The sequence below is a fragment of the Monodelphis domestica genome, chromosome 4 (assembly GCF_027887165.1).
Source record: "Monodelphis domestica isolate mMonDom1 chromosome 4, mMonDom1.pri, whole genome shotgun sequence".
In the NCBI taxonomy this organism is placed as follows: Eukaryota; Metazoa; Chordata; class Mammalia; order Didelphimorphia; family Didelphidae; genus Monodelphis; species Monodelphis domestica.
In genome coordinates this window covers 303,002,415-303,022,442 of record NC_077230.1, presented here as the reverse complement: position 1 = coordinate 303,022,442, position 20,028 = coordinate 303,002,415, and the positions used below count along the sequence as shown (strand labels likewise).

At 40.8% G+C, this 20,028-nt stretch overlaps 1 long non-coding RNA gene across 1 annotated transcript in view; it reads right to left on the bottom strand.

Moving 5' to 3' along the window:
• The window catches only part of LOC103092442 (uncharacterized), a 138,180-nt gene that overhangs the window by 98,234 nt on the left and 19,918 nt on the right, over positions 1 to 20,028 (bottom strand). Inside the window, exon 2 of the long non-coding RNA XR_468159.2 lies at positions 11,488 to 11,632. This is a non-coding gene — a long non-coding RNA (uncharacterized LOC103092442). The remainder of the gene's footprint in view (positions 1 to 11,487; positions 11,633 to 20,028) is intronic.

The following is a 20,028-nucleotide window of genomic DNA, read 5'->3' as shown; positions in this document are numbered from 1 at the left end:
AAGGCTGAGGCGCAGAGTTTGTGGCACATGGGGCATGGGACGCCAGTTGTTACGGGAGGTGCGGTTGTGGCCTGGTGTCAGCATTCACGCGCAGCGGCAAGACATCGACGTCGCTCATCTTCAAAGGTGGCGGCAGCATGGTTAATGTGGGTTCGCCAGCTGCTTCTGTCAGAGGCAGCGAGTTCTAGTTGCTTTGGTGTGATGCCAGCCTACTTCAAGTTAGACTTTAGCTGATCCTTGAATCTTTCCTTTGGTCGGCCTTGTTTCCTGAGTCCAGCTGACAGTTCACCATAGAATACCTGTCTTGGTATTCGCTGTGGGTCCATGCGGATGACGTGTCCAGACCATCGTAGCTGGGTCTTGAGGACCATGACTTCGATGCTGGTGGAGTTGGCTCTGTCGAGGACTTCCTGATTGGTGATTCAGTCCTGCCATCGGATCCTCATGATTGACCGGAGGGAGCATTGGTGGAATTGCTCCAGCTGTTTCATGTGCTTCCGGTACAGTGTCCATGTCTCACAACCATACAGGAGCGAGCAGAGGATCACTGCGTTATACACTTTGAGCTTCGTTGCAGTGCTTACACCTCTGTGTTGGAGGACTTTGCAGCGCAGCTGCCCGAGTGCCTGGCTGGCCTTTTGGATCCTGGCATTGAACTCGTGGTCTAGGGACCCGTCGTTGGCGATGGTGCTGCCCAGGTACTTGAAAGTGTTGATGTTAGAAAGCTGCGTGCTGTCGATTGTAATGCACGGCTGGTTCGTTGGCCTCCCTGTGCAGGTTGGAACAGCACCTCTGTTTTGCTGAGGCTGATAGTCAGGCCAAACAGTTTTGTTGCAGTGGAGAATCTGTCCACAATGGTTTGAAGATGATTTTCTTGGTGGGCCATGAGAGCACAGTCATCTGCAAAGAGAGCTTCCAGGATGAGTCTCTCTGTTGTCTTTGTTTTTGCAGTCAGGCGGCAAAGGTCGAATAGTGAGCCATCCAGTCGGTATTTGATATAGACTCCCAGGTCTAGATCTATCACATCATGTCGTAATACTTGGGTGAAAAATAGGTTGAATAGTACCGGAGCGAGGACACAGCCTTGTTTCACGCCATTGGAGATTTTGAAGCAATCAGAAGTCTCTCCACCAGGTAGGACTTCCCTTGTCATGTCGACATGAAAGAGCTGGATCAGTTTGACGAATTTTGCTGAGTAACAGAGCTTGCTAAGGATCACCCACAATGCGTCCCCGTTCACTGTATCCAACGCCTTTGTCAAGTCTATGAAGACAATGTAGAAACTCAGTTTCTGTTCAAGGCATTTTTCCTGCATTTGCCTCACCATGAAGACCACGTCGATGGTGCTGCGATCTGGTCGGAAGCCACATTGTGATTCAGGCAGGTTCTGCTCTGAAACAGATGACAGGAGTCTGTTGAGTATAACACGGGCGAGGATCTTCCCGGCAGTGGAGAGTAGTGAGATGCCTCTGTAGTTGTCACAGGCTGCTCGTGAGCCTTTGTTCTTGTATAGGGCTACGATGGAGGCATCTCTGAGTTCTGGGGGCATGTCTTCCTCCTCCCATATGCTGGTCAGCACTATGTGAAATACCTGGAGTGCCTTTCCATTTAAGGCCTTGTACACCTTGGTTGAGATCCCATCTTTACCGGGTGCCTTGCCTGCACTCATTTGTTTAATGGCTTTTTGGACTTCCTCTATTGAAGGAGGGACATCAAGTTGTTCAATGGTGTGGTTTTGGGGGATCTGGTCAAGGGCGCTTTGGTCGACTGAAGAGGGTCGGTTGAGAAGCTGACTGAAGTGTTCTTTCCACCTGTTGCTGATGCCTTGTTTATCTTTTATGAGAGTGTCACCGTCAGAGGATAGCAAGGGAGTGGTGGTGGGTTTTAATGGCCCATAGACAGTCTTGAGGGCACTGAAAAATTGTTTGTAGTTTTTCATATCAGCAAAACGCTGGATTTCTTCTGCCTTTTTTTCCCACCATCGGTCTTGCATCTTCCTGATCTCACGCTGTGCCGTGGCTTGCAGAGACTTGAATCTGTCCTTTTTAGGAGCAGAGTTTGGGTTATTTTGCCATTCTATAAAGGCTTTGTTCTTTTTGCTCAATAGGTCTTCAATAGGAGTGTTGTTCTCGTTGAACCAGTCCTGGTGGTTGTGTTGTTTTGGGCCTAGGACTGCCTTTGATGTTTCCTTCACTGGGTCTCTGAACTGGTTCCATTTCTCAGTTGAGCTTCCAGTGAGTGGTCCCTTGGCAGACAGCTTGTCGTCCAGGCAGGACTGGAATGTTTGCAAATAAGATGGATCTCTAAGACAACTCATGTTGTAAAGTGTACAAACTGTCTGGGTGCGTTTTGGATGGCGAGGCACAATTTTGGAGCTAAACCCTCAAACTAAGGAACTTCTAAACTTATGGTTATCTACAAAATAGCTCTCAAAACTAGAACAGGTGGACACAAATAGGACTCTTCTGACATGCACTTCTGTACAAACATCTTAATACCCTACTTACTGGCATTTTCTTATTCTGGGAAAGCCAAGTCTCAGGATTTCTCTTTTTAGGCCTCATGAAAACCCATCCATTCCTCTGTCATCTACTTCTGGGGCAAGTCATTATCCATTGCTTCTGAGGTTAGAACAAAGATGAAGACAGTTCCTCTTCCATCTCCCCCATTTCTTCAGTCCACTTTGCTTTATTTTGGAAGAAGACACAAGAGAAAAAGCAGATAGATAGATAGATAGATAGATAGATAGATAGATAGATAGATAGATAGATAGATTAAATACAGACAGATAGAAAGACAAACAGGTTTAGAGATCTAGAGATGATATATATAGGTATCTAACAAAAGTGAAAGCACTAGACCAACTTTGAGTGAGTTAATTCTTAGCCAATCATCAGGAGGCAGTCCAAGTTCATGAAAACCAATTAGTCCAACACCAATGGGTATATTCACATTCCATAAGCATGTACCTCTAAATTGTTGTAAATAATGGCTTATACCCTGTCATCTTACCAAATCAATTGGTGATGAGAGACTTAAATTGATCAGTGACTCTCCTAATCCCTCATAAAATAAATATAAATGAATTCAATACTCAATAAAGAGAAAAAGAATATTCAAGACTAGGAGATGAGGAAAGACATGATGTACAGAACTGTGATTTGAAGGAAATTAGAGATTTTATGAAGGGGAGGTGAGGAGAGAATATTCCAGCTATAGGTCTCCCTTGAGTGAAAAGGCAAAGGATATAGAATGCTGGGTGCAAGAGAACAGGTAGCAGAAGAATTTAATTGGAACAGAGAATGTCTGAAGGGAAGTAATTAAGAAAAAAAAAACGGTAGTAGGAACCAGCCCACTAAAAAGTGAGGCTATTAAATCTTATATTTTATCCTAGAGGCAATGAGGAGCCATTGAGAATTCTTGAGAAGGGAGAAGCATCTGTGTCTTGAGAAATCAATTTGGATGAGCAGCTAGGTGGTTCAGTGGATAGGCAATCAGGCCTAGGAATAGGACATCTTGGGTTCAAATCTAACCTCAGACATTTCCTAGCTTAGGCAAGTCACTTTACCTCCATTGCCTAGCCCTTCCCGCTCTTTGGTCTTGGATTGCTTTTTGTATTGATTTTATACTTTGTATTGATAATATGAAAGATAAGGGTTTTTTTAAGAATATCAATTTGGCAGCCATGTGGAAGATAGATTAGAGAGTGAAGAAACTGGTGAAAGGGTAATTGCACATCCCTTTTAAAAGGACTAACTCTCTATTCATTATTTTGATCTAGTGTCTTAAGAGAGCATTTAAAGAAAGAATGATGTGGCCCTCCTTTTTCTGAGTAGGTTAATAAAATAACAAAGATTTCGGACATCTCATCACATGCTGCAATGAAATGAGCACTAACCAGGGAACTAAGAGACTGAGTTCAAGCCCTAGCTCTGTATGAACCCTTAGCTGAGCTAGAAGGCAAGGCTGGGCTCAGCAAGCAGGAAACCTCAAAGGAATTATGTGGAAACTCTGTGAAATGCCACCTTAATTCCATAAGATTCCTTCCTGACACCAGATAGAGTCTTTATTTATAAATGACACAAATCCTGTATTACCATTCTTCAGGTTTGACACAAGCTGGAACCAGCAGAAGTGGATTCATCTTCATCCTTTTCTCCTTAACTACCTAGAGGTGCCTTTTGGACTTATAAGATCTCTTTCCCTAAATGGAGCCAGGCCCAAGGCATTAACTAGTAATGCAACCTGAACAAGACATTCAATCTCTGAAGTGTCTCTTTCCTTAGCTATTAAATGAGGGGGTTGGACTTAATGATCTCTTAAGTCACTTCTGGATCTAAAATTCTCCAATCTCTGATTTTCTCTCTACATTCAAGTAAATCTCAGCCAAGAAAATCCTCAAAGTACTTTGCTGTCAGAGTGAGAGAAAGTCATCCTGGGAGATGTCCTGCAGAATCTGGGCAGAGAAACGAATGGCCCACATTTCCCATTACTAGAATGAATATCTCTGCTCTTCTCAGAAATGAAGAAAAATCACTTTCCTAGCACTTGGTTTTTCAGGATTCTTGGAGTTTAAAAAGGAATAGATATGCCAAGAATCTAAGTACATTTAAAGTCCCATTATTTGTTTTATTCTAATATAATCTATGCTCTTCAAGGGTAAGGACTATTTAATAATCAATTAACATTTATACCTACGGTGTTCCAGGCACTGAGCTAAGCACTGGGAAGAAAAAAAGAGGCAAAAGATGGTTCCTATCTATCCTCAAGGAGCTCACATTTTACTAGAGGAGACAAATATAAATAAACAAGCTCTACATAGGATAAATAGGAAATAATTAGCAGAAAGAAGGCACTAGAATTAAAAGGAGCTGAGAAAGTTTTTCTGGGAAAGAAGATGAGATTTATGTCAGCTACATCAAGTTTTATCAGTTTGTCTTTGCATCCTCAGAGCCTGCTATTAGGTGTTCGGTGCCTGGTATATAGGTGTTCAAGGAAGATTAGCACATCTGGAACAGGGGCTCCCTAAGCTATTTTCAGGGCTGCTCCTCCACCTTTGATGTTCACCTTCCACCTAGCTCTCACAGGTGACTCCAAGAAGCTGTATCTTGTGTAGTAGCCACGCCCTGGTAAGCCATCTAAGTAGATGGGCTGAATCAAGTTGAGGGTAACCAACAGTGACCCATCAGTGAGTTAGGAGGGTATCTGTCCCAAGCATGTGAAGACTTCCTCTGGCAGAACAGATAGATGAGAACAGTTTATTCCAAGAGCTATGGAGAACTTAGAGCTTGGCTAGAAATTGGAAAAACCAAGGTCATCCACTGCATCCCAAACCATCACCAGACAGCTTGACTTTCATCTTATCCACTGGATTCTGATGACTTTAAAAGAAAGAGAGGCTGACAACTTTGTCAAGGACAAACAACCACCTAGTGTTACTCCCTCCTCAGGGAAAATAATGATAGAAGGCCCAAACAGCTAGAAACCTAACAAAACCTAGAAGGAAACAATTCCTTATAGATTTGGGAATAAAAAAAATGCTTTGATCATTGGATAAAGTCTGGTGACACCTCACCAAAAAAATATCTTGTGATGCCTCTGAGTAGAAATGGCTTAGGGAAGGGAGAGAGGGTGGAAAGGTATGGGGAAAATTATACTGCCCTGCCACTGGAATGCAAAGGCCCACAGCTATATCAATAAGACAACTAACACTTATAAAGTAACTTCTAAGACACTGGCTTAGCCCTAGAGATACAAAAAAAGACAAGAATAAAAAACAAAAACAAAGCCCAGTCCTCACTTTCAAGGAGCTCACAGTCTAATGGAGGAGACAACATGGAAATGAATATGTACAAAAAAGATACAGACCGGGATACTGGACAGAGTCTCTGTGGTGGAATAACTGAGGAAATAATCTGATTTATTAGCAAAACAGTTATAATAAGTGGTTCAGTGGACTCCTTAGTCCAAAGACCTTGATTACAAAGTGAGACTTCTGTATTAAAAACAATTAATAAAATCTAAGAGTAATTAATTAAAAGAAAACAGTTAATCAGGTATAAAATTAAGTAATTTTATTTCTAAGTGGAGGAAAGAATAAGGATTTTCCAAGTTAAGGGGGGAGGGAGAACAAACAGATACAATTCCCCACAGGTACCTGTATTCAATCAAAGGAACATGGAAACCATAGTTGACTAGCATGAAGCCAGTTTTCAGGTAAGATTTATGGGTTGCCTGAGATGTATAATTGTGACAAAACTCCTTACATCAGTCTTAGGAACTTACTGAGTTTCTGGTTGACATAACCTACGTCCTTAGTTAAGGGTCTCTAAGCAACAGGTAGAGGTGGTCTAGCTTTCCAGCCATTCAGGACAAGGTTCAAACAATGCAGTAAAGTTTTCTCACAATTCTCATAATTGAATGAAGTTTTCTCACAATATGAAAATTAGACTAGCCAATAATTGAAAAAATAGAAAGGGAATAGACCCATAATTGAGTCACAAGATGGCGTCAGTGTAGTTCACTCAATTCCCACAATTTCAAGCTCAGAAAGAAGGCACTAAGATTAAGAACTAATCAAGATATTTATTGTGTTCCATCATCTGTCTTTGCCCAATGATCAAAGTACTTTATTCCTGGTGAATTTGATTAAAGAAAAGTTCCCACCTAGTTTACACTTTTGATTAATTGATTCAGCGGAGCTGTGAGGATTGAAGAGGAAAGTCTTTTAGACTACATTAATTGAGGTGGGGGTTTACACTAGCATAGTGCCTTGCACATGGAAGGTTCTTTAATAAATGCTCATTGGACTAGATTGCCTGTTAGACAATTCATATCACTGTACAATCTACTAAGTTTCCCTCTGATGCTTCAGAATCAAGGGAAAATGATCTCAAAGGGATCTCAAAGTCTTCAACTCAAATTCTAATAGGTCTGTCAGGTCTGAAAGTCTTCAGGAATGAATCTGGTTAGGGCAGAACATAAATTCACATAAGGGCAGGAAAGATAATCTCCTTGAAGGCAAGCACTATGACCAAATTTTGTCTTCTGTCTCCAGTGCCTAGCCAGGTGCTTAATAAATTATTGCTGATTGATGAATTGATTGTTTGCACCACTGATTAGTGCAGTCCTAACCCAGAGGGAAAAGGGAAAGAATCCAAAAGAGGATCTAGTAAAGATTTTTTTTATATTAATTTGGGTCAACAACCTGGGTTTCTCATAAGTGCCAAAATCCAGAGAATTGAGATGAATAGGAAGCCAGTAAAAGGTGTGGTGAGTACTAAATATCATTTATATAGCATTGTAAGATTTGCAAATAAAATATGAAGATCAGATATGGGGAGTTTCGAGCCATTGTTTATGACTCAACTTGTCTCCTTCAAGCTTTGGACCAAGAGGGCAACCATGCTCATTCCCTTCTCTGACCTGTTTTATTGCCTGGCTCAGAACTATCAGACTCACTGTAAGCTGATTGATGCCATAAAGGCCATGAATTTGAACACAGGAGATAAATAAAATTTGCCAACTGACCATACTTGAATGATATGACCAGAATATTATCACAGAAACTGGTTCCCAAGTTCAATATTGCTGTTCAGAGCAACAACATCCTACTAAACACAAAGGGTGGTGACATAGATGTCATCCTCAGTCAGCTTCTCATTCTCTCTCTTTCTCTCTCTCTCTCTCTGTCTCTCTCTGTCTCTCTCTCTCTCTCTCTCTCTGTCTCTCTCTCTCTCTCTGTCTCTCTCTGTCTCTCAGTCTCTCTCTCTGTCTCTCCCTCTCTCTGTGTCTCTCTCTCTGTCTCTCTGTCTCTTTCTCTCTCTGTCGGTCTCTCTGTCTTTGTCTCTGTCTCTCTCTCTCCATCTCTGTCTCTGTCTTTCTCTATCTCTGTCTCTCTGTCTCTCTGTCTGTCTCTCCCTCTCTCTCTCTGTCTCTGTCTCTCTCTGTCTCTGTCTGTCTGTCTCTCTCTGTCTTTGTCTCTGTCTCTCCGTCTCTGTCTCTGTCTTTCTCTATCTCTGTCTCTCTGTCTTTCTGTCTGTCTCTCTCTGTCTCTGTCTCTGTGTCTCTCTGTGTCTCTGTCTCTGTCTCTGTCTCTCTCTCTCTCACATACACACACACACACACACACACACACACACACACACACACACATTCACTAAATTCCAGTGGCTCATTATTACCTCCAAGATCAAATATTAAATCCCTTCTTTGGCTTGCAAAGCCCCTTCCTACAGTTCTAGTCATCTTATATCTTACTCCTCTCCACATGTTCTATGGTCTAGAGGCACTGACCACTTTGCTGCTAAGTAATAATTCCTTCCTTTGGAGATTATCTCCAAGGTAGGAGATGATTGTTTAGTTGTTTCAGTCTTGCCTGACTCTTCATGACCCCATTTGGGGTTTTCTTGGCAAACAAACCGGAGTGATTGGCCATTTCCTTCTCCAGCTCATTTTATAGATGAGGAAACCAAGACAAACAATGTTTAGTGACTTGCCCAGAGTCAAACATCAATTAAGTGTCTGAGGCCAGATTTGAACTTAAGAAGATGAGTCTTTCTTTTTTTTTTAAACCCTTACCTTCCATCTTGGAGTCAATACTATGCATTGGCTCCAAGGCAGAAGAGGGTGGTAAGGGCTAGGCAATGGGGTTTAAGTGACTTGCCCAGGGTCACACAGCTGGGAAGTGTCTGAGGCCAGATTTGAACCTAGGACCTCCCATCTCTAGGCCTGGCTCTCAATCCACTGAGCTACCCAGCTGCCCTAAAGATGAGTCTTTCTGACTCTAGAGTAGCACTCTATCCACTGTGCCACCTAACTGCCAAATTAGAAAGCTATAAATACACACACACACACACACACACACACACAGAGTATGTACATAAAAGTTTATTTGAATATAGTTGTTTTTTATGCTGTCTCTTCTATTAGAGTGTAAGCTTTTTTTGTATCTTCGGAAATTAGCACAATCTCTAGCACATAATAATTGCTTAATTTAATAAAATTATTAAGTTGACTACATTTTATAAATAAGAAATACTATTTATTAAATGCTTATTGATTTGAAAAGGAATAAAGCATTTATTAAAGTACCTACTATATGCCAGGCACTGGAATAAAATCTTTACAAATATTATCTCATTTGATCTTCACCCTAGGAGGTAGGTTCTATTATTATCCCCAATTTATAGTTGAGACAACTGAGGCAAAGAGAAGTTAAATGACTTGCCCAGGGTCACACAGCTATTAAGTATCTAAGACCAAGACTTGGCTTTTCCTTTCCTACCTGCCCAAGGACCTAGCACATTATCATTTATTACTACCATTATTTTTTAAATCTACCCTGGATTCAGCCCCCTTAATTTACTCTTTGCTTGGATCTGAGGTTTGCTCCCTGAGATTTTATTTTTCATATATAAGGGAAAGAAGTCTTATTGTTGGCCCCTTTTTAACCTTCCATGCTAATTCAAGGCTCTTTGTTCTTGAGCAAAAGGGAAAAAAAAAGAAAATGCAAGAAAATAAAAAATTTTGATCACAAAATGAAAAAAGATCAAGAAGAGTGACATAGAAATTATCAAGTAACCAATTAAAAAACAGAGAAGGCATACAAGTTATGTAAAGACAGAAACAGGTAGAAATAAAGGCAAATGGAAAAACAGTAAAGACAATTATTAAGAAATAAGAGGCAATGAAATGTGTAAACTAGCAAGATGTAGTTTGTGCTTTCCTATATTTGTATCCTCAACACTTGGCACAGTGCCTGGCGTGAAGTTAATGCTTAATAAGTGCTTTATCATTTATTCAGGCAGGCAATTTTGTAGCAGAATTACCTATCTATCTCTTGTATTATCCTAGAAAGTCTTACTGGAAGAGTAACAATCTTCACTTTCTCAAAATTGCAAGTCTGGTAATGTTAGCTATTATGTAAAGAAGGAACATTACTAGGATTAACATTATTTTACCTCACCAACCAAGAGATTAGAAGAGAGTGATTCTGCATATCACCCCCCCCCCCAACTTACTCGTTGGTCATTTATTCATTGACTGGCCCTCCTTTGAACTTAACAAGTACTTACTTCATCAAATGCTTCCCCTAGAATTTTGGAGAATATTTGAGACATTCAAGAAGAAAGGCTCAACTCATCCTATTATATTAACATTTGAATGATCAGATTCTGAGGATCAAAAGTTGCTCAGAGTAAAAAATGAAAGAAAGAGCAAAGTTAAAGCCAAAATGATCCACAGATGTTCTGAAAATGAGTTAGAAAAATAGACCACTGAGGTAAATAGTCATTGATGGATTTAGTCACCATAGTTAATGAGGACTTAATGGTTAGATAGCATTTCCTCTTATTCAGAAGTCTTTTTATGCTGGTTAGGGGATGTCATGGGAAGCCATTCAGTTTGTGGCCACCATGTTGGCTTAATAGAGTTCTAGACTTTGGAGCCAAGAAGACTTGGATTTAATTCCTCCCAAAAGAGCTAACTAACTTGGTGGTCCTGAGTAAGTCGCTTAATTTCTCTCAACCTCATTTTCTTCAGCTCTATTATCTCATCTTCCTGAGTTCAAATATGACCTCAGACACTTCCTACTTGTGTGATCCTGAGCCAGACATTTAACCCTGTTAGCCTCAGTTTCCTCATCTGTAAAATGCTTTGAAGAAGAAAATGGCAGAACACTCTGACACCCACCTGTGCCAAGAAAATCCTAACTGGGGTCACTGAAACAACTGCACAACAATAGGAACACCCATCTCACTACATTGTTTTAAAGACCAAAAAGGATAATGTATGTTGAGAGCTTTGCAAATCTCACAATGCTATTTAACTGAGATATATTGTCATTATCTGTTAGCACCACCCTTTTTAATAGCCCTCTCCTATCATGGGAGAGACCAAACATTCCCAGAAACCACAAAAATGTCCTGTCAGGTCTTGAAGGTAGGAAGATGACAAAGCTTCATTTGGCTCTTGGAGGGAGGGATGGCCAATTTCCAGATCTGCTAGTGATCTACTGGCAAGCTGTGGCCCAAAGCCTCAACCTGGGAAGGTACAGAGGAAAAAGTCATTCTGCCAGAGGGTGCAGCAATCATCAGGGATTAGGTATGGGTCAGGTGATTCAGGGACATCCACACAGGGTGGGGTCTACCCAGGGAGGGATTGAATCAAGGGCCAAGAACCAAGATGAGCTGAGTGATCTGGCAAGAGATACAGCAAGCTCACCAGAGGTGAGCAAGCATGAGCAGGGCTGAAGGCTTCAGTTAGTGTGTTTGCTGACACACACTTCTTTTTACAGCCCAATTCTGCAGACAGCCCAGGACCCTTCAAGGATGCTGAGTGAAGCTGTTCACACCCAGACAGACACACCAGCTTCTTGATACTGAATTTATCACTAAACTAATCGTTTTTAGATCTCCAATGAATTTGTTCATCTCAGGAGAATTACTTTACAGATATTAACTTTAAGTTTCTTCCTGACTTTCTTACCTTGCGAGCTTTCATCACACATGTGGCAGAGTGGATAAAACATTGGTCTTGGGGATGGGAAGATGCAGATTCAAATACCCCATCAGAGACTAGTCATTCACCCCTGAGCACGTAGCTTAAGCTCTCTGTGCCTCTGCTTCTTCATCTGTAAAAGGAGGGAAGATGTGGGCTCAATGACTTCCATAATTCCATCCAGCTCTAAATCTATGGTGCCAGGATCCCATATTTACATAAAATCATAATGTGTGCCTGTGTGTCTATATACATATGTGTGTGCACATATGAATAGACACCAAGACTTGATCTGAGATTTCACTTATTTTGTTAATAACGAGAAACCTTGTTTGGTTGGTACCTTCCCTGTAATTTATAAATTAGAGAGTTGTCTATATGAATATATATATATACACACACACATATGTATACATGAGCATAAATTGATCTATATGTATATATATGTTCCCACATATAGATGTACATATAAACTAATATTAATATACAATATGTATGTGATTCTATATATATATATATATATGTAATATAAGAGCAAGTAGGTAACTAGAGTCAGAAAGGATTGAGTTCAAATTCAGCTTCAGATATATAATGTAGGGATTAGAAAAAGGGATAAAGATAATAGAGAGGAAGAGGGAATAGGGTTGTGAGAGTGAAGAGATTCTCCTCCTTCTCCTCCCTTCCCTTCTGAGGGGAGATAACCAAATCCTGTCTCCTTGAAAGGGAAGTATGTCTCCCCAGAGAATGATATCTGGGAGATGGATGACAGGAGACTAGAGAGAGAAGCCTCAGTGAGTTGACAAGATACCCTCCTCTGAGGCGCCTTGAGAGGTAAGGTGATTTTCTTATGCCTCTGCTTCCCCCAGGGACATCAACTGTCAGTCCTTTTCAGGATCTTAGGGTTACCCAACTGTCAAGGAGAGATGTCAATTCCTTTGGTTCAGATAATCTTGGATCCCTAAGATCTAGAAGTCAACCCCCTTTTTGGGGAGAGGTATGACCCTCCCCAAATCTTCAGTCCCTCTAAATATGATGTTAGAGATTGGCACAGACCCATATCTTGAACAACAGGTGATTTATTGGGGTTTGGGCAGGGAAGAGGTGTCACAGGTATCAAATAGGAAAGTGGGAAAATAGGGAAGCCCAACAGTTACCCCTTCTGGCAAAACTGGCCCTTCAAAGTCCAGGGGTTCAAGGCTTCTCAGCCTTGATCCCCCTTTTGCCAACTGCCTGTTAGTCCCTACCCTTAAATTGACTAAACTTGAATGTGGGAGTCCAGGGACAAGTAAGGGAGAGACAGAGAGAAAAATCTTTGATGAGGATTTGTGGATAGCTCTCTTCAGAAAGTCCCAATCTACAGCCCCACTGAGGACTTTAGACTGCTGTCAAGAAGAGTTTGGTTGGAGGTATTCAGGGATTCAGGAAAGACAATTGATCTTCAAGGGAATAAGTTTCTTATGAGCTTCTGGGAATCCACCTCACTCCTCTCCTTCCCCAAGCCAGAAGTGATTTGTCCATTGAATCTCACAGCCTCTGTTCCTTCCTTAGAACTCTCACCTTCTTCTTTCCCCTCCCCCGCTCTTTCTTCAGTAGGTCCCTTCCAAGAGATGATCTCTTGTCCATGTAAAGTCTCTCTTCTCTTCTCTTACAGACATTTACTACCTGTGTGACTTTGGGCAAGTCACTTAAACTCTATTTTCATCCATTTCCTCAGCTGTAAAATAGGAATAATAACTGTACCTACCTTGCAAGGTTGTTGTCAGGATAAAGTCAGATAATAATTATAAAATGCAATATGGTACCTGGCATGTAGAAAGAGCTATATAAATGTTAGCTATTAGAATATATATTATATATTTGTTATATATTATATTATATGCTTATGCTATATATTATATATTAGAATATATAACATATCTGTATATATACATATGTGTCTATATATATAAAAGTATGTCTATATGTGTGTGGTAGGTAGAACTTTATATATATATATAAATAAAATAAATTTCTAAATATTACCTAAATTTATAAATATAAACTAAATTTATAAATAAATATTTATATGTATATGCATATATACAAAGTTCTATCTACCACAGTGCCTGATCATGAATGCCATGAAAATATTCCTAAGTTATTGGAGGCTGTGCCAATCAAGTGTATGGCCTATATAAGTGGAAAGGCTTTGAGTAAGGACCCATCAGTGTCTCATATATCTGCATCTGTTGTCTGAGGACTCATCTAATTTTGAAAGGCTAAGTGACACAAAGTGAGAAATTGGGAAAGCAATCATGAAATGCCTCTTAAGGTATGTCAAAGTTATGCTCTGCCTCATTAGAAGGAAAAACTTCACTAATGAAATCATAGCTCTTTTGAGGTCTCATTTCTAGAGATATATCTCGATATAGATAAATATATGATAGTGTGCCAGATCAGGAGTCAAGAAGACTTACCTTCCAGAGTTCAAATCTAGCCTAAAACACTTAGTACCTGTGTGACCCTGACCAAAAAATTTAATCCTATTTGCTTCAGTTTCCTCATCTGAAAAATGAACTGGAGAAAGAAATGGCAAAATACTCCAGTGTCTTTGCCAAGAAAACTACCCAAACAGTGGGTCATGAAGAGTCAGACACAACTGGAAAATAACTAAACAACATACACACAGATAGATAGATAGATAGATAGATAGATAGATAGATAGATAGATAGATAGATAGATAGAAGTTAGGAACTGGATCTGTGACTTCATTTGGATAGGAATCTCCCAGTGAAGAATTCCCTCAACCAAAACAGGTCAGGACCATCTCTACATCTATCTATCTCTATATCTATCTCTATACAAATAGATATATATGTACATATATATATATATATATATATATATATATATTTGTTCTCAACTCTTTCTAGTGAAATGAAGGGCCATCAGGTCTTACCATCTGCCATGACTTCACACCCTCCAGATCTTTGACAATGTCTTACTCACATAACCTAAGGATTCCTGGGCCTTTCCATATACCCCACCCACCCACCCAATCTAATCTTCTCTCATCCTTAACTTTCTGAATCCTGCTGCTGAACTTTCTTTTGTGTGTGGTCTCTCCATATTAGAGTTCAAACAGGGACTATATAAATTGTTTTTATCTTTATCTTTAGTGATTAGCACAGTGTTTGGCTCAAAAGAAGTCCTTAATAAATACTTTTTCATTCATTAATTCATTCAATAAGAACCTAAACTATGAAATGTCCTAGATTTTGAGTCTTCCTTTTAGTATAGTCATTTGATTTTTACACAAATGCTCACCAGTCTAAAATGCTCATACAATGTCTCCTTTGTTAAGAGCTGTCAGCCTTCATCTCAGGGCACCTTTCTCACCTTAGCAGAGGCTCTCTATTCATCAAATTGATAACTTCTTTGTAACAGATACTATTTATAGATCAAGTAAAATCGCCAGACTCTTAAAATATTCAAGTTGTCTTCTCTACTCCATCCACTGTATAATAACTTTTTTCTCCCTTAATGTCATTGTTAGTTTCCAGACAACTGAAATTCTGGCCCAATAAGCACATCTCCAAGGCAACCCACCTCTCTCACAAAAACAGAACACTTATCAGATGAACAAATTAAAATTAAACACAAAACCATGGCTTTCTTGCTGCTTTCAGCTTTGGTCTCAAACACCTTCATACATCCACAAAGCTCCTTCACTCAGAAGACTTGAGGGATGAAAGAGGAAATTGTTAAGGGGTTGCCAAATGCAGTCTTAATCCAATACTATTCCAAAATAGTGCTCTGTACACAGCAGCTAATGCTCAATAAGTGTTTTTATAGTGAGGGATGCAAGCTGCTTCAAGCCTCTTTCTACTCTGGTCCATCCTGCATTGAGCTATCAGAATGATCTTTCTAAAGCATAGGTTTGACAATGTCACTCCTTCCTATTCAATAAACTCCAGTGCTTCCCTCTTATCTCTAGGATCAAATACGAAATCCTCTGTTTGACATTTAAAGCCCTTCATAACTTAGCCCCTTAACTACCTTCCCACTATTCCTTCCTTCCTTTCTTTACTTACTTTCCACCTTCCTTCTGTGCAAGTACTCTACCATCCAATCAATGGTAACACTGGTCTCCTTGCTGCTCCTCAAACACTCCATCTCCCAACTTCATGTATCTACATGGGCTACACCCCATGCCTAGAATTCTCTCCCACCTCACCTCCATCTCTTGACATCATTGGCTTCCTTCAAGTCTCAGCTAAAGTCCTGCCTTCCCCAAGAAGCCCTTCCCTATCCCCTTTAATTAAGATAAATCTGAGATGATCTTCAATTTATCCTGTATATAGCCTGGGTGTACACTGTTGTTTTATTGGTGGTAATAAGGACAACACATTTTCTGCTGATAGAGTGGGTTTCTGTTGAAGTTTAATAAGTGAAAACAGTGTAATTGCTCTCAACTATATTACCTATAATAAACTAGATATACCTCCCTCACTGTTATCTGAAAACATCAGGGGTCTAAGATGGCTGCTTTGGGCTTGCATTAAAAATTCATCACAGTTGACCTAAAGTCCTGCTTTGCATACATTATCATTCTTGAGCCTCCCAACAACCTGGGAGGTCAGCACTGCTGGTCTAATCATTCCCATTTTACTGTAGCACCATTCTGAACTCACTCTCCCAAGCCCAACAGGCATGGCAGGTCTGTCAAAAGCTACTGCTTCTCTCCTCAGGGTTCTTCTGTAGGTAACTTTGATTGCCAGCATCAATTTCTTTTCTTTTTTTAAACTCTTACCTTCCCTCTTAGAATCAATAATGTTTATTGGTTCCAAGGCAGAAGAGCATTAAGAGCTAGTTATTGGGGGGGGGGGAGGTGTTAAGTGACTTGCCCAGGCAGTGTCTGAGACCTCCCATCTCTAGGTCTGGTTCTCAATCCACTGAGCCACCCAGCTTCCCCTTCCAGTATCAATTTCCTATTATTATCTCCTCAATATAATTTGATTAATTAGCATCAATTAGCTTTTACAACAATAGATGGCAATTAAATGGCATTGTAAGGACTTTACATGTTCATTCATTTGATCTTCACAAAAACCCTTTAAGGTAGGTGTTATTATATTCACTATTTTACAGATGAGGAAACTGAGGTTGAGAGCAATTGAGTGATTTGGGGGAGACAGGGTGCAAAGCCAGTGAGTATCTGAGGCAGGGTTTTGTACTGGCATCTTCCTGACTTTAAGTCCTCAAATGGCTGGAGTGCAACAACCTCCCAAACGGGAAGTACTCTTCTTGCCACCATGATCTCTGGGAAAGGGTGGATTCAAACTCATTCTCTCAACCGAGTTCAATTCTGGGCGTGGCTCAGCTGATAGACAAGTAGCTTCTTTGCTTGCAGCATGTCTCAGCAGCCAGGTCAATTCACTGATGGTCTGGGCCAAGTAGGTGGCTCCCCAGGGCTGACCAGCTCTTCACTGGGCTTGGCTGCTGTAGCTCCCAGCTCAGATAACAGAAGGACCTTCGGTGCTTTTCAATTGTTTTGAAGCTCACCAGATGGTCACCCAGTTCATTCACTATCTAATACTCATCAAAGATGAGGGAATAAAAACCAAACACAATAGAAACAGAGCAGAAGCATCATGAGATCACAAGCACATGCTGGCTGAATGAGGAGAGTGGGCTGGAGGCCCTTCGATCCCCAAAGAGGACCAGAGCAATGCTTGCCTCCTACAGCACCAGAGAAGAGAGCACGTTTATCTGTGCAAGTCTTGCAGCTGAGCAGTCGATTAGAAGGCTCTTTTGTCCCCAGTAGTAAATCAATGGGAAACACAAAGGACAGATGTGTATGTCCTCAAGCAAGGAGGGAAAGGGTCACATCATGCATTTTGCAAAGTGAAAGAAATAAAAAGAATTGGGCTGACATCCTGAGCCAAGGTTCTGACTTTATTTTGTGGGCACAAAATACAGAGTCAGAGGAAGCAGGCACACCAAGCCTCCATATTGGACCTTTGTCCCCATTTACACTACAGACAAGTAAACTGAGGCCCAATAACATTAAAGTGATGTATCCATAGTCGCACAATGAACATGTGTCAGAGATGGGATTCAAACTCGTCTCCTGATTATAAATCCCAAATTCTTTGCACTGCATCGCTACATGTTTTGTTCAGTCATTTTCAGTCGCATCCAACTCTCTGTGACCCCATTTGGGGTTTTCTTGGCAAAGATACTGAAATGGTTTGTCATTTCCTTCTCCAGTTCATTTGACAGATGAGGAAACCGAGGCAAACAGGATAAAGTGATTTGCCCAGGGTCACATACAGTCAGTAGATGTCTGAGGCTGGATTTGAACCCATGAAGTTGAGTCTTCTTGATTCTAAATCTAGTGCTCTATCCACTCTACCACCAAGCTGCCCCCACTACATATACTTATACTATTAGATGATTTAACAGGACTTAGTCTGCTTTCTGATATTAAGATATGGAGAGATTTTCCTTCTATCCTGCCTCAGAGGAACTTGAACATGCTTTACCCCCGCTTTGTTGAACAAAGCATGTACCACAATAAAATCTCTTATTGGCTCTGCTTTTTCTCTTTTTTCTTTTCTTAATCTCTTACCCTCTATCTTACAATCAGTACTAAGTGTTGGTTCAAAAGCAGAAGAGTGGCAAGAGTGGTAAGGGCTATGCAATGGGGGCTAAATGACTTTCCTAGGGTCACAATTAGAAAGTGTCTGAGGTCAGATTTGAACCCAGGACCACTTGTCTCTATCCATGGAACCACCTAGCTACAGTCTCTGCATTATCTCTAAATGAAGACAACAGATGAACTTGGGTTCTTGAAAGCACTCTTCTCACTAACACCATAAATAAGTGTTTAGACTTGGGAATTTCACCAACATAATCAGCACCCTGGTGAGGTCCCTGCTGCTCATCCTTTAGAGCCGCACCATCATCTTCTACATCTCAAGTGCATGTGCTTTCATTCTGGGATTTATACATTCTGTTGCATTAAAAAGTCAGGCTTTGGGAGCAGCTAGGTGGCTCAGTGGATTGAGAACCCAACCCAGAAACAGGAGGTCCTGGGTTCAAATCTAGCCTTAGTCACTTCCTAGCTGTGTGACCCTGGACAAGTCATTTAACCCCCATTGCCTAGCCATTATCATTCTTCTGCCTTGGAACCAATACACAACATTGATTCTAAGATGGAAGGTAAGAGTTTTTGGTTTTGTTTTTAAGTTGTGCAGTTGGGTAGCTCAGTGGATAGAGAGCCAGGCCCAGAGATAGAAGAGCCTGGGTTCAAATCTAGCCTCAGATACTTCCTAGCTGTATGACCCTGGGCAAGTCGATTCACCCCCATTACCTAGCTTTTACTGCTCTTCTGCCTTGGAACCAATACATAGTATTGGTTCCAAGGCAGAAGGTGAGGGTTTAAAAAAAAAGTCATGCTTTGTGTTTCAAGCATCAGACACATGAATCAAGATCAATTTTGCTTCTCATTACCAATATTCCCTATGATGTATTTTCTAGTTCCTTCCCAAACCTCAGGGATAAAACTCACTTCAGATTCGAAGGAAAACCTAATCATCCAGGCTTTCGGGGTGTATCATTGCTTGAGGCTTCAACCAATTGAAGTCAGAGGGACGTTGTCTTGCCATCAACAGAAAACCATTCATACACTCTAGTCACATGCTCCCAAGTACACTTTTCTTTGGAAATCTTTTGCTTTGGCTCATTCTACTGCCAATAAAAACCTCATTAAATAGCCAATGTACAAACAAGCGCTTCTTGTTCAATATCTGTCACACTCGAGGTCTAAGTAGGCAGACTCACAATAGACCCATTCCCCACATGTCACTGAAAGAGACAGATCAGTTTCTAACATCAGTCCTGTCCAAAACACACAGAGGGCTCTCGCCAACAGGGTCGGCAGAACACAGGAAATGCACCGTGCACAATATTTGCAGATTAACGCGGGCATCCTCCCCCCGCTCAGGTTTCAGGGGCTTGTACTGATACTCTGCTTGTAACCGCATGGCTGAGGGGGAAAGGTTGGGGGGAAATATGGACCACGATTCGGATTCCGAGTCAAAAGATTAAAAATCATAGCCCAAAGGAGACAGAGCCGAAGGGTTTTCTTGGCAGTCATCCTGATTTTTGTCTGCCTACTAGACATTGATGACTCTGGAAGAGAGAGGGGGGCTGACAACTTTATGTAATTCTGCCTCCTTGAAATCCAGTTTCCTTGCAAGTTAAGACATCATCCGTGATGTCATTGGTCCCCTTCGAATGAAGGACAAACAACAATAAATGTCTACTGACTGACTAACTGACCTCCCAGGATAAAACGAGTGATTCAAAGATAGAGTGGTCTCTAATGTCCCCTCTGGATGCAAATTTGTAATCATATGATTCTTTCAATTCCAAATACAGACAGTTCATTCTTCTTTGGGAAAATTCAAATTATTGGGAAATGGTTTCCTTATTCAAAAGCCAAATTTGTCTCTTTCCAGCTTCTACTCACTTTTCCTCCC